Genomic DNA, 15,106 nt, shown 5'->3' with positions numbered 1-15,106 from the left:
TTTTCCAGCAACTTTGTTTTTGTTCCTGATTTACAGCATCCGCAGTTCTTTTGGTTTTTGTTTGAATTATCAGCCTTTTGGGGACTATGTCAGCAATTCTGAAGTATTCAGTCTGACATTGCAATTTGATGGTTACTGCACGACGTACTAACATTTTTCGACTATTTTTTCTGTGCTTAATCGAGGTGGAATCAAAGGTTTACAATCACATCTGTGGTTCATGTATTCTGCAGTTCACAGCTGATCCCATCTGTTCTTTAAAAATTATGAATCACCTGGCACAGAATGTCACTTTGAACATATTTAAACATTTCAAAAATTGTTACTTGAACTTTAACCTGAGGAAGTGAATCATAACAAACTGAGCGGACCTAGACTTGGTGAGGAAGTGGTAGAAAAATGCAGTCTGAGACAAAGGATCAGGTGTAGCAAGAAATCCAGTATAGAAATTTGATAAAAGGGGACTGGGCAATTACGTCTGAATAACTTGCAAGCTAGCAAGTTTCTATTCTTCTTAGCTTCCTAAAACTGAACAATAACTGATTCCATATGAGTTTTGCAGTTGACATTTCCAGCTGTAATACAAAGCTGCTAGAAGGGCCTCTTCTTATGTCAACTTAATGGTGACCTAAGGCAGGACCTTATAAATGACTAGGCTGCACAGTAAACATACGGTGACTGTGTATAAGTGTAGCAGTTGATTCACAGACTTTGACATTGTGCCATTTTTTTGTATGTGAGGGGAAAAGGCTGCACAGCTTAGTGCTCTGCTGCTCCTTTGATTGCAGACAATGACTGTTCACTTTGTTTTTTAGACTTTCGTGTTCTATTTAACCAGTGGAGTCAATTTGCTCTTACTGCACAGCCTTACTAGTTACACATTTGTGCTAATTAGCTCTAAGTTAAAGTGTTTATCTGTCTAAAAGTAAAACACTTGCTTAAATTTGATTATTAATATTAATTCTCATTCTTGTCTTCAAATCCCTCCATGACCTTGTCCCTGTTTATGTCTGTACTTTCCTGCAGCCTCAACACTCCAATATATCTGCACTTATCTAAAACTAACCTGGTGAGCATCCCTGATTTTAATCGCTTGCTTACTGTCTGGGCTCCTAAAAGCTCCCAAATACACTCCAAACACCTCGCTGCCTTTCTATCTTGCTTTCCTCCTTTAACACTGTCTTCAAAACCTCGCTGTTTGACCAAGCCCTTGGTCATCTGACCTAATATCTCCTAATGAGGCTTGGTGTCATACTTTGTCTGACAACGTTCCTTTGTGGCACCTAGAGATGTTTTATTACATGTAAGCTGTTGTAGTTAGAATTGTAGTCATCAGCAGTGATGCCCATTGATTAGTTCAGCAGATCTCTGAATGTAACACTTCACAAACATCTTAACTATTAGTGACCCAACCAAAAAATGTTCTCCTACAACAGTGCAGTTCCATTGGTCTGTCCCATCTGCCACAGGGGAAAGAAGAGGAAGGAAAAATCAGATTGGTGTACTATCGAGAAATATATATATATAAAATGCCCGGCACTTGCAAAAAGGCATGAGTTACATCACTGAGAAAATTATATGGAATTTGGTAAAAGGGTACGGCATTTGGAAAGATGCCAGAACACTTTGTAGAAATGGTAAGTCATTGCTCCCTGCTGTGACACATTAGCAAAATCACTATAATTTGCTTGAGTGCTGAAAGGACTCTGCTAAATAATGTGGAAGGTGGAGATGCAACTTGATGCAGTGAAAAATGTTCTTTTGTATTTGGGGTGGAGATTGTATTGTGTAGTTAATACAATGGAGGCTTAGTTTTCTCAGATACTTAATATTATTTCCACATACACATTTAGCAGTTTTGTCATTCATCTCTTTTGGTTTGCTTCAAAGACCTTCACAAGCATTTTCACTAAAATGAAAATGATTACATATTTTAAATCATTACGTAAAATACAGAATATGAAGAAGCCTGTACTCTGGAACAGAAGTTAACTGCAATAAAAATAATTAAGTGGACTTTTGTTCTTTTACGAGATTAACTTAATTAACTATTGACGCTTCAGTTTCCCTCCTGGTCTCCCCTGGTAGCTGACTATGTTAATGGTTCTTTATCTTCAGGTATTTAGGCTCATTCAAACTTATCATCATCACCCCCTCGTCCAAAAGATCCATCTTTGATCCACCCGTCCATGCAAATTACTGACCCATCTCCAACCTTTCTTTCCCCTCCAAAGTCCTTGAACTGCTGCCATCCAAGCCCTTTAACCATCTTCCCTGCAGTATTATGTTGGTATTCCTTCAATCAGGTTTCCATCATGCCACAATATTGAAACAGTTCTTGACAAAGTCATGCAGTGCAGCCTATGTGACTGTCACCATGGTAACCTATCCTTCCTTATCCTTCCTAGTTCACCAGTGGCCCTCAGCATGGCTGACCAAACCCATCCTCTTCCAACATTTGTCCGCTGCCATCTGTGAGGTGTAACTACCCTTGCCTTCTTCCTTTCTTATCTATTGAATCAGAGCCACAGAGAACTACCTGCAACATGCTCTGTTCCTACTTCAATACCTTTAAAATCTCCACATTCGCAATTAAGACGTACAAAGGACAAATGATCTGACTCAGGTACTATAGGTAAAGAACAAGATGGTGAACGAAGTTCTGAAGATCATAAGTCCAAATTTCAAGGGTCAGGCATATTGTCTCAGTCTTTTTCAACATTAGCATGGATGACACACTGCTATCTGTAAGATAATGGTCATTCTTCAATTCGATAGTTGGGTGGGTTGATCTAAGTCTTTTCCTGTTAGAACATTTTGAAACTTCCCTTTTTTTTGTCTTTTTATCTCACACAGAGAGAGGGGGAGTGTGATTTAAATGGTTTCTGTTTATAAGTTCTGGGTGTTTTTCTCTGCGCACTGGCACATGCAGCCTTTAATACTCTGCAGCTCAACCAATCAAAGGGCAGTCATCAGGTAGTATTAGCTCAAAAGACTCAGCATGCCGTTCAGTTTCAAATTCTCCCCCTCATTGCTTCAAAAAGCTACATTGTATTGCACAGCTAAAAAATGTGCAACACTTGATTTTCAAGTTGAGAAATTCTCCTGGTATTTTACTTATGTAGTAGTCCAACTTCCATTTCAATGTATAGTTCCAACAAGGAAAAATAAATGCAGTCTCTTACAACATTTCCAAAAGGTCTCCTCCAATTCCAGCCTGTTGTACAATGCTAATTTTATTTGCTCCACCATTGGTGGCCATACTTCCAGTTGCCTAAGTCAAATACTCTGGAATTCTCTTTCTGAACCTCTCCATCTCTATTCCTTTCTCTCGTCTTTTAGGATGCTGCATAAAACCTACCTCTTTGATGAAGCTTGTAGTAATTGGTCCTGACATGTCCATCTGTGGTACAGTTTCTAAAATGTGTACTTTGCCATGTTAAAGGTGCTATGCAATGGCAAGTTGTCATTGTTGAAGGCATCAAGACTCTCTTCCACTATCTATAGCATAAACAGGAATCAGTGACACTAAGTGACATTGGTGAAAGGTTATGCCTTGAGGGTAATACTAGCTCTTGGAATAAAGCACTTGATAGGAGTTAATTCCATGTCTTTGTTGCAAGGGTCTCTGTTGTATGGAAAGACATAAAAGAATGGAGAAAAAAGACCATCAGACCCACAAAGTCCTTATTATCTAGACAATGGTACAATCAGTTCTCACACTCTCTAAGCATTTTCTGGAAAGGTGAAAACCAGAAATGACGTATACCCAATTCAGAAAAATGACCCTGGGAAATTCTTCACCAACTCCCTAATGTAAACAAACTTCAAGGCCAAGGGAGACTCTCATAACTTTTATACTGATAGCTGTCTAAAAATTTACTCTCCCTAACTAGGAATATCCTCCAAAGAACATGTCACATTTCTTATTAATAGACTATAACAAATTGGTAACGACTCCGTCTATCAGTAGTTTGTTGCACGGCATGTTTATTCTTAACTTCTCAGGACCTAACTTGCTTCTTTGCCTAAGTATATCACAGGTATGGTTTCTAGTCAGTTCACCTCCAATAATCTGTCCAGTCAGAATGAATCAAAGTTCTTAATTTTGTTACAAACCCCATATCCGATCTTTGTTTCTCTAAATTAAAAGCACTAACTCGAGATGCTTATCCTAATAACTGATGGCTCCAGGGATAGCTTTCATTCTCTTAGCTATTCCCTCCACTGGCTGCAGAATGTTATTATCCTGAGAATTGTATGAGTGCAAAAGTTGCGGACAACGCTCCCAGGCATACTGGGACCTTTACGGTCACTTTGTACTTAATGTTCAACCTAAAGCAACCATTTGTTTTCTGTTTTTGTCACCTACACTGTACACCATTGACTACCGATGAGCTATTACCTCTCTGCCCCAGAATCCTCTTGCTTTATCTGGAACGTTCACTGGGTAAACTGCCTGGAGTTTCTGAGTCGCAAATGCTTTTATACTAGATTTATCCAAATTAAAGCACGTCTGCTACACTGGAGTTCACTCCCCTGACTTGTCTATATCAAATTGCAAGCTGTTGATGTGGTCTGAGTTACCAATCTCGTGTACATTTTCTTGACACTGACAGATTTAAGAATGGTTCCAATCATATCACCATGTAACTCAAGAAGAAAAATGATGAGCAATGAACAGCAACAGTAATTTGCATTCATATAGCAACTTTAATTTATTAAAACATCCCAACATCACAGGCATGCTACCATACAACACTTGAGACCAAACTCAGAAGGTAGCATTAATGCAAATAACCAGGCACTTGATCAGAGAGGTAAGGTTTCAGGAGCTTCAGCAAGGAGGAAAGAGGAACAGAGGTGGCACTGCTTAGGGGGGGGGGGAGTTCTGGGTGACTGAAGACATGGCCATCAATGGTGGACTGAATAAAATTAGTATTGTACAAGAGGACAGAGTTGGAAGAGCACAGAAATTGTCAGGACTTGTGGGATTGGCGAAAACCACAGAGGTAAGGAGGGGTGAAGCCATGGACTTAACAGTGTTCTTTTCAGTGTCATGGAGGATAACAATGGCATGTAGCTCAAGAATCAGTATCACTTCATAAGCACCTAAATGTGATAACCAGTTTGAACAGTTTGTCTGGGGTTGCGCGAAGGAGCATTGTTGAAGTTGAAGCTGCATAAGCATTCCACACATTTCTCTGATCTGTAGAAATAATTGAAAACACTAAGAGTATTGGTCAGAGTGCCACGTGAAGACCAGTGTTTCTACGTGCAGAAGTGACAGCAAGATTTAGTTTATGTGCAAAACCACACACGTTATTATAGTTGCTGTTCTGCATGACCTTCACCATGTTCATCCTATTGTTAGTTACAATCAGTCCCAAAGACAAATTAAATAGAGGGACCCACTCATCACCGGAGAATGGGAGAGACTTTGGAACACTCACTGTTGTGTGATTGCTCTCCTACAGTGTAACATTTAGAGGTGCAAGTCTACAATAAGTTTCCACAGAGCAGCCATAGGTATGTGGTGTGAAAGTAACTGAACATGTCATTAATCTAGGATGGATGTTCAGTGCAGACTTGTTCCATGTGTGACTGGTGAGATGAATGACTCCCCTCTCTCTTCATCTCAACCTTTGTTACAGAAGACTTTTTCTGAAATTGATCAGAGTAAATTTAATGTGAAATGTAAAGTGGAAGATGTATATTGATTGAAAATGAATCATCTTTGGAATCTAATATTTGGAATGTAATTTTAATTCAAGTGCAGCAAGTTGACATACCAATTGCAAAATATAAAGCTAATAGACAGTAACTTCAAATATGGGCTTTTTAATTACAGTGAGGATTCATCAGTTGGGATTTGTTTTATTCTTTGATGGGGTGTGGGCATCACTGGCTACCTCTGTGAGGTGCTGCAGTGTATCTTGTAGATGGTACACTTCGCTGCTACTGTGCGTTGCTGGTGAAAGGTGTGAATGTTGAAGGTGGTAGATGTGGTGCCCAGCTCTATCGGGGCTGCTTTGCCCTGAATAGCTCAAGCCTTTTGATTGTTACTTGAGCTGCACTCATCCAGGCAAGTGGAGAGTTTTCTATCATACTCCAGACTTATGTCTTGTAGATGGGGGACAGGCTTCGGGGAGTTAGGAGGTGAGTTACTTGCTGCAGAATTCCCAGGCTTTGACCTGCTCTTGTAGCCACTATGTTTATACGGTGAGTCCAGTTTAGTTTCTGGTCAACGGTAACCCCCAGGATGTTGGTAGTGGGGGATTCAGAAACAGTAATGTCACTGAATTTCATGCAATGGTTTGACATTTGCTTTTTTAATTTTGCAGCACTTCAATGTTGTTCTGTTGGAATTCTTAGATCTATTAGATTGAGTGGGAGACAATAAACCTCCTGCTGCTTGCTATTGGTTTAGGGTGTCTATTTGATTTTAGATCTGACTGCACATTGTCAGCATTTGAACTAGTAATTTCTGCAGTTGGATTAGGCAAGTTATGTCTTGTGTTTTATTGTACTTTATAAGTCAGTTTTGACAAATGCTGGTCTTGAGCAATTCCAAAGAACTTTCAGATCATCATTGGGATAAAAAGAAAAATGAACACATATGTACACTTGTGTCCTGTGTCAGTATTAATCCAGTGTTTTAAATGTTCCAAGACAGACTTGAAACTGCTGGATGGACATGCAGGTAACCCTGTGAGATGAGTGTCCATTTTAACAGCCGGGCATCATTAATATTTTGCCAACCATTGAAAATCCAACTATCTTCAATTGTGCCCAAGGGCACAGATGGTACTAATTGAGAGAACATCAGAATTTGCTTTCAGGAAGGGAACAGTTTTTGATTTGCTCATATGTCATACAAAGAAACATTAGCAAAATTGTACAGTTGATCGTAGGGAAGCAATATCATCAGGACATTATCCTGAAGTTAGCAAACCGTTTTTGTGAGCAGCATCAAAAATTCTGTCAGTTTGCAACACAAACAGCCTGGGTTCAGTTCCCGCACCAGCTGAGGTTACCATGAAGGACTGTTCTTAACTTCTCCCCTCGCCTGAAGCGTGGTGACCCTCAGGTTAAACCCACCTATCGTCATTTCTGTGTAATGAGAGCAGCCCTGTGGTCTGGTGAGATTATGGCCATGCTACCTTTAATGTTGACCTGTCGGGAAGGCCCAAAGACTCCAGAAATTGGGTCTCAGGCTCTCCATTAAAATGAGCTGTCATGTTTTTTAATTAATAATTACCTGGAGTAAACACAATTAGACTATAATATCTGCCCAAAATAAAATGCAATTACCTTTGCAGCCTACGATAACAAAGCTGCCAATAATGTTGATAACATTGACCAAAAAGGATCTGATTTTTAAATTACTGTTTTGATACTGATTTGTTACAAAGTGAACCACAATCTACAGAGCCAACAAATGATAGCACATATGCATTACATCTTGAATGTGTAGGCTATGCATCAGAACAGAGAAGGAAAAAGAAACTACTGTTGAATTAAATGCTTCAAATTCACAAACTTTAGGCTAGCAAAATCACAACTAAGGGGACAGCAATGAAAGCTGCTATTATTAGTTTTAGCCCAGAATCTCTCAAATTTATTCCACCAGCATTACCAGTACAGTTAGGCTGTCTTGATTGCAAAGAGTGTATATTAAAAGTTCCCACTGAACAAGTACAGACTCTGCAGGAAGCATTTCCAGCACTTTACTGACCTCAGCTGGATCCATTTCTTTTCTCGCTGAAGCTGACGGGGAAATGAACAGCTTAGGAAAATCCTGGCTCGATGCAACTCTTTCCTGGGGTAACTGGACTGTAAGTCAGTGTAGCAAAGTGAGAGTGAGTTCACATTGATGACCAGCTTGACAGTGATTGTTAGACACAATCAGAACTGTGACATTCCCAGTTAAATTAAGGAAATTGTAATTGACTCAGCATGGAATTCTGTATCACGTTTGTATGACCAACCACTTGAGTGGAAATCAATCTGCAACAGGACTGAAATACCATTTCTAAAATGGCTGGAAAGAGCCAAACACAGTCCTATTTAATTAAAGATAAGTGGAAGCAGCTCCTTGAGTGGTTCAAATTGGGATAATTGGACTTTTTTTAATTAACGTATAAATGAGACAAACTGATCTCTCAGCCCAGTATGAAGCAGAAATAGCCTCAAGATGCATCCCAACATAAACCCAATATAAGATCATTCTAGAGCAAGACACTCTGGTTCACAAAATTCATGCAAGCATACTTAATGCACTCAAAATTATCACCCCACAGGAGCCAATTTTAATGCAGGTACAAACACTTAATGTAAAATTAGCCCCCACACATAGGCACATTAAGCATGTTTCATTGATCTGTCTACCCTAGTTTGTGATATAATCAGGATATGCACTGTATGGTCAGTTCATTGTGCTGATTATGCACCGCATTAGTGCTGGTGGTAACTATATATTCATGACCAGAAAAAAGAATAGGAAGTGAATAATATAAATTCAAGTTATGCCACAAGAATTTCCAAGACTTTTGCCAGTGCTTAATGGATCACATTGCATGGTTGGGTGAATAGGAGCAGGAGTAGGCCATTCAGCCCATCGAGGCTGCTTCAGTATTCTTGCAGTATCTCCATATCCCTTGATGTCATTACTAACTAGAAATCCATTGATCTCTATTTTGAACATATTCATTAATTGAGCTTTCAGAGCCCTCTAGGGGAGAGAATTCTAAAGATTCACTACCTTCTGAGTGAAAAAAAATTCATCCTTGACTCAGTCCTAAGTGTCTCGGCCCTTATCCTGAGACTGTGTCCCTCGGTTCTAGATCCTCCCAGCCAGGGGTACATCCTTCCTGAATCTACCCTGTCTATCCTTTCAAGAATATTGTAAATTTAAGTAAGATCACGTCTCATTTTCTGAACTCCATAGAATGCAGGCCCAGTCTCTTGAAACTCTACTCATTGGATAGTCCTGCCATCCCAAAAATCTGTCTGGGAACTTTCCACTGCACTCTCCTTTCTAGAAAATATATCCTTCCTTAGGCAAGGGGACCTGTACACAGTACTCCCGGGATGGTCTCACCATGCTGTAGAATTCAAGCAAGTCATTGTTACTCCTGTTCGGTCCATTTGTAACTAAACACTATAGTTTATATAGTGATCCAAGTAAGTCAGCTTCCATTATTGTGCATGCATTCTCCACTTTATTCATGGGTATAGAAGTGCAAGTAACTTTGTGACATGGTTGGTAATCATTGAAATGGGGAATGGAGGGTAAGACTAAAGGAACTTCTGAAGCCCGGTGATGACAAGTGATATTCTCCATGGCTCTATACTAGGGGCCTTCAACTTACAGAACAAAAATCATTCCACTTGGATAAAGGAATTAAAAGGTGTATATATCCAAGTGTAGATTGCAGGGCCTATTGTAGATAGGAGCAGGAAGTTAAAGGGCGATGTAGAAATGTAAAGTGAGTGAACAAAATTATAGCAGGTGGAGCTCAGGAAAGCGCAAGCTTGTTAACTAAATCCATGCAAAACAAATCGGAATATCTCCTTAATGGGGAAAGGCCAGAAATGGAGGAGGAGCATGAGATTTGGGTGACCATCTACACAAATCACAAAAAGCTAGGATACAGACACAAAAAGTAATCAACAAACTCGATGGGAATATTGAGCTGTTACCTCAATAGGATTGAATATACACGAGAAGTGTATGTTCAGTTGTGCAGAGTGCTGGTCACAACAGTGTTTCAGTTCAGGCATCTCATTGCCACAAAGGATTTATTAGTCTCACAGTGTGTAGCGTAGACATCAGCATGATACCATGACCTAAAGGGTTAAGTTATGAGAATAGGTTGCACAAACATGGTTTCCATTCTGTTGAGTTTAGAAGATTAGAGGGCGATCTAATTGAAGTGTGTAAAATGGGTAAAAGATTTGGTATGTATGCAGGCTCCTCTGCTGGAGAAACCCAGAACAAGGCATGTTCTTAAAATTAGAACCAGGCTGTTTAGGAGCAATATGAGGAAATACTTTGCCAAAGAAAGGGAAATGGAAAATTGGAACACTCTCCCCCAAACGTTGCTGGATCAGTTACACCTTTCATGACTGAAAGCAGTGGGTGTTGAACACTCGGGAGCAAATAGGCGTTAGTGAAGTTGATTAATAGATTAGCCATGATTTGAATAGAATCGTGAAACAGCTCAAGGGCCTGAGTGACCTATTCCTGTTCCAACACTTCTATTTGTGAAATGATTTTTTTTTTTACAGGTGTTTTAGAGAACGTATTATGTGATTGGTCTGTTTTTCACTGAGAACTGCAGATGAATCCATGGCTTTGCTCACAGACTACTCTCCTGCTGAGTAGGAGGTATAGTGCAATATGAAATCAAGCATCATTTGATCAGTAAAAAGGGGGATAAAGAACAGATCTGGTTAACTGGAATATTTCACCAAGAGATAAAGGGAGCCACGGGTCAGTTATGTGGCTTTGCTACAATTGTCAGCAGAAAAAAATAATATCGTATAATTATCTACCGAAGGCCACTTCCACAGCCGCTGCACAAACATTTAAATTTGAATTAGTACTCCATTAAGGTGATGGATTTGTGCAGCAAGCTGAATATTGCAAGCTGTGTAAATGATGCTCCTACTCACATTGAGAGAGGGGTGATGGATGTTGATAATATTGGAGTGAAGTGGAGAGAAATGCCGCTGGTATGAATGTTTGAGATGAGAACAGACTGGTCATATCCGTCACTGACGAGCTCCAAGGTCGAATGTGACTGGGGAGTGCAAGATCCAGATGTCGTTTATCAAAGCCTAGTGGGAAGTTGCGCAATTAACTCCCTCTGACTCAGGACTTTTGGCTGTGATAAGAGTAGTAGTAGTAGTTCAGACAGGCAGGTATTTGCAGCCTCCTACAATTGTGTGTTTTTTAGAAAACATTTCCCACTTAGTCAACAGTTCCTTTTTCTCCTCATTAGGAATGAACCACAGCCTTCTGTATGGCAGATGACAAAGGTCACAGGTACCTCCATGATGGCCATAATTAGCTATTGGGAGGATTATTTAATCTTGAGTAATCTAAAAGGTAAAGAGATAGCAATTGGACATTGTTGCACTTGTGGAATACGATGAGGCCTTGTTTTAGAGAGCAATACTGTTGCAACCCAAGGGAGTCTGAGTCTGACCTGGAATTAACATGAAAATGCTGGAAATACTCAGTCAATTGGCCAGCATTCGTAGACAGAGACACAAAGAGTCAACACTTCAGGTTGTGACCTCTCATCAGAACAGTTCAGTTGTGTCGCTTTTCAGGCATCAGCTGGCAGCTACCAAAGCAGGTGTCCCTACGTGAGGCACCTAGTGTCCATTTTAGGTTCCCAGCAGAAATTCAGTAGAGTTGAGCAGAAGAGGCATTTGCCAATGAAATGCTAGGTTTTTCAAAGCTGCATGTAGAACCGGGAATGACAGCAGTCCTGCACAGACTTGACAGTCCTTGCAGTTGACTGCTGTAGGCCCACTCCTGGGTGTTAATTTTGGGCCATTAAAAAATGACACATAACTCCAGCCCACGGCAGGACTTGAGCACAGAAATGTCGACTGACACTCCAGTACAGTTCGAATGAAGGACTGCTCCCGAAGGCTCCAGACCCGAAACATCAGCTTTCCTGCTCCTCTGATGCTGCTTGGCCTGCTGTGTTCATCCAGCTCTACACCTTGTTATCTCTTATCCATGGTCACTGGTGCTGTCTTTAGGGTGAGACATTAAACCACTGACTAAGGTGGATGTGAAAGACCTCACGGCAAAATTTCAAAGAGAAAAGAAGTTATCACGGGTGTGTTGGTCAGTATTTATTCCTCAATCAACATCATACAAATAAACATTGTCTAGTCATTATCACATTACTGTTTGTGAAAGGTTGAAGACTACAATTGGCCACTGTGCTTCCTCTATTACAACAGTGTACACATTTCAAAAAAGCTTAATTATCTGTAAAATACTTTTGTAATGGTGGTTAAGAAAGGTGTTATATAAATGTAACTTTGCATTTCTTTCCTCCATGCCTCCCTCCCTATCCTCCTCCTTTTCCTACCTCATTTTCTTCCCTTCCCCTCCTTGTCTGTCCTTTTCTATAACGCCAAATGATATTGTTATTGGACAAGTTCAGATCCCAGGCAGAAATCTGGCTTGATAGATCAAATTTTGTTGGTTTGTTTTCGGTTTTAAAGAGGTGCTCTCTCACAGCAATTTTACAGATTTAGCTTTAATAATAAAAAACTTGATTACACAAAATGAATAAGGATAAAATAGAATAAACCAAGCTATTCACATACAACACAGGTTTAAAGATTTCAAAACACACAGAGTGATCCCAAAAGCACTCTTTTTACAATACTCAGACTGGACAGAATTCTCTTCTTTTTCACATCTATAAGGTTTCATTTAACTGTGGCCTCAATTTCCTGTCTTGGGAATCTCACAGCCTGGTTTTTGAATCCTCATACAACTAGGATTAGACTTTCTCAGCTTCAAATAATCCTTTCAGGGTTTCAACCAAATATTTCTAGTCTGGGAGTTTCAAATAGACTCCTTATGCTGAGCTAATCTATTTCTTAACAGTTCTCTTCTTCAGAAGCAGCCATTTTTCATATCCGGCTTGTGCCAAGACTTCTGCAAAACCCTGAAACCAAAAGGGCTTTTGTCAAGTTATGGGTGTTTCCCTTAAGTTAAAAAGAAATTTCAGAACCCTCTACCTGAAACCTAATGTCACCTGTTTACTCTGTTGGCTCATAAAACTCAACAATTAAAACAAAACTTTACTACTCTTCAGGAAGTCTCTCTCTTCTACTGTTTATTTTATAAAATAAATCCTATGGCTACAGAAATATATACAAGTTAATCATTAAATTCCTGCATAGACAGACCAAACCCACATGCCACTAGTTCAAAATACAAGTTCTAAAATGAATAACGTTGTATATAAATCATCACCTTACATCACACCTTTACTTCCTTCCATCCACTTCCTCCTCTTCCCTCCAGTCCGCTTTTGCTTCTCCCCCATCCTATTCCCTCTGTCCTACCCTTCCTTCCTTCTCTCCCCTTATCTCTGTACTTACCTCTCAAAAATGAGCATGATGCTCCAGTACATAGAACATAGAAGAGACATCTTATATGCAAGACAATTAATCAGGCCTAGCTTTGGCCCAGCCTTTGGCCTTTTTGCTTGGGCCATTGATTCTACCCCTGAAAGTGGGCGAAACTAATTTCTATCCCAATATATTAAGTTTCTCCTCTTATCCAAGATATATCCCAATAAAATATAACACTTCTTTTTGTGTTTTAGTGGAGAGCACATGAAGTAGATATGTTTTGTCAGAATGTTGTAACGGAGACTCAAATGTGTGACCCTCTAGTTTAGAGGCTGATTCTCAAGTGCTGGTGCAACTGAGCAGGTATTTCACTGGTGCTCATCCAAGGTAATAGTCATTCAACCTTGTTTAAAAAGTACTAAAATCTGGCCTTGCTTTACACTCAATTACATGAAGATTAGACCAGTACTTAGTAGCATCATTATGCTCATTTTATGTATTATTTGACTAAATTTCAGATTGACATTGATTTTTAACAGCTAAAGAGCTGAGAAAAAATGGTCATATTTATCACAGAAAGGTGTCAGACATTTGACATGTATTTGATACATATATTGCTACTGTACCTTTCATGGTAGTTTTTTAAAAATCTAACCCACATTTGACTGCTTGTTCAAGTGTAAAGTTGCACATTTCCTATTTAGACCATGTGACAGAGTGTATTTCCTTGCAGGTTAGTTCCAGGGGTCATTTTCAGCATGATAGAGGTAATTATATGCAGAAAAGAATTGCAAGAACTGTGGATGCTGAAAAGCAGAAACAAAAACAGAAATTGCTGGATAAGCCCAAGAGGTCTGGCAGCATCTGTGGACAGAAATCAGAGTTACCATTTTGGGTCCACTGACCCTTCTTCGGAACTGATGATAGCTAGAAAAAAGTTGGTTTTTATGCAGAAGATAGGGTGGGTGGAAGGGGTAAGGAACAACCAATAGGTGGGGATAGAGCCCAAAGGGAGAGAAGGACAGTTGGACAGACAAAGGAATGGATAATGGTCAGCCCCGGGAAATGAATGGCTGTTAATGGAGATTATTATTGGTTAACAATGGGTTGTGCGTAATAGCAGCCCATGTGATGACAAGGCCTGGTATGTGGGGGTTGGGTAAGGAGGTGGGAGAAGGTTAACTGGTTCAATGTCATAGCTGTGACAGCTTAAAGAATGAACTCAAATCCATAATCAATGCATTCATTTCATATATTATAACTTGAAAACGTCCCTTATAATCAGACTGGCATATAATTAGAGCTCTATGTGGACCTCCGAGGTCTGTGTATGACAGTGACCTTTGGAAAAGGAAGTTAATGCTGTGGTCCATGTCGGCACACCGATCACTGTGCCCAGAACATTGGAGCTAACTTAGAGGGAACATTGGCCACGATGCCAAAACGCAATGTCTTCTCTCCAAACCTATCCGCCCCATCCATCCCACTGACCAATCCCCACCACTCCCTACATGCAGTCAGCTATCACCATCCCACCTACCTTCCCCAGTCCCACCCCTCCTCTCTATTTATTTCCCAGCTCCCTTGCCCCTTCCCATTTCTGAAGAAAGGTCCTGACCTGAAACATCGACTTTCCTGCTCCTCTGATGCTGCCTACCTGCTGTGTTCCTCCATCTCCACACCATATTGTCTCTGACTCCAGTATCTGCAGTTCTTGCTATCTCTAAATGATCAATCCATTTGTATTTTGGGATATTATTAAATTTGTTACCAGTCAACAGTGCCTGGTTTCTCCAATCAAAGGGTGTTGTATCTGCACTGACTGAATACTTAATTACTCTACAAAAATCCTTGAATTCTAGCTGAGCTAGAGGAATTAGCCCCATCACTTTTAAATGTGTACAATATGAGACTAAGTCCAGCATTACCAACACAGTATGTTCTCTGTATTGTCAAATGCTTCGTTTGAAATGTTGAATCACAC

General features: G+C 40.0%; 1 protein-coding gene across 1 annotated transcript in view; it reads left to right on the top strand.

Annotated features, from left to right (window-relative positions):
• bahcc1b (BAH domain and coiled-coil containing 1b) overlaps positions 1-15,106 on the top strand; it is a 133,790-nt gene that overhangs the window by 94,211 nt on the left and 24,473 nt on the right. The window lies entirely within an intron of this gene.

The sequence above is a fragment of the Rhincodon typus genome, chromosome 23, assembly GCF_021869965.1.
Source record: "Rhincodon typus isolate 14 chromosome 23, sRhiTyp1.1, whole genome shotgun sequence".
NCBI lineage: Eukaryota > Metazoa > Chordata > Chondrichthyes > Orectolobiformes > Rhincodontidae > Rhincodon > Rhincodon typus.
Note: the sequence above shows the minus strand (reverse complement) of the source record. Positions and strands in the feature narration are given on the sequence as shown.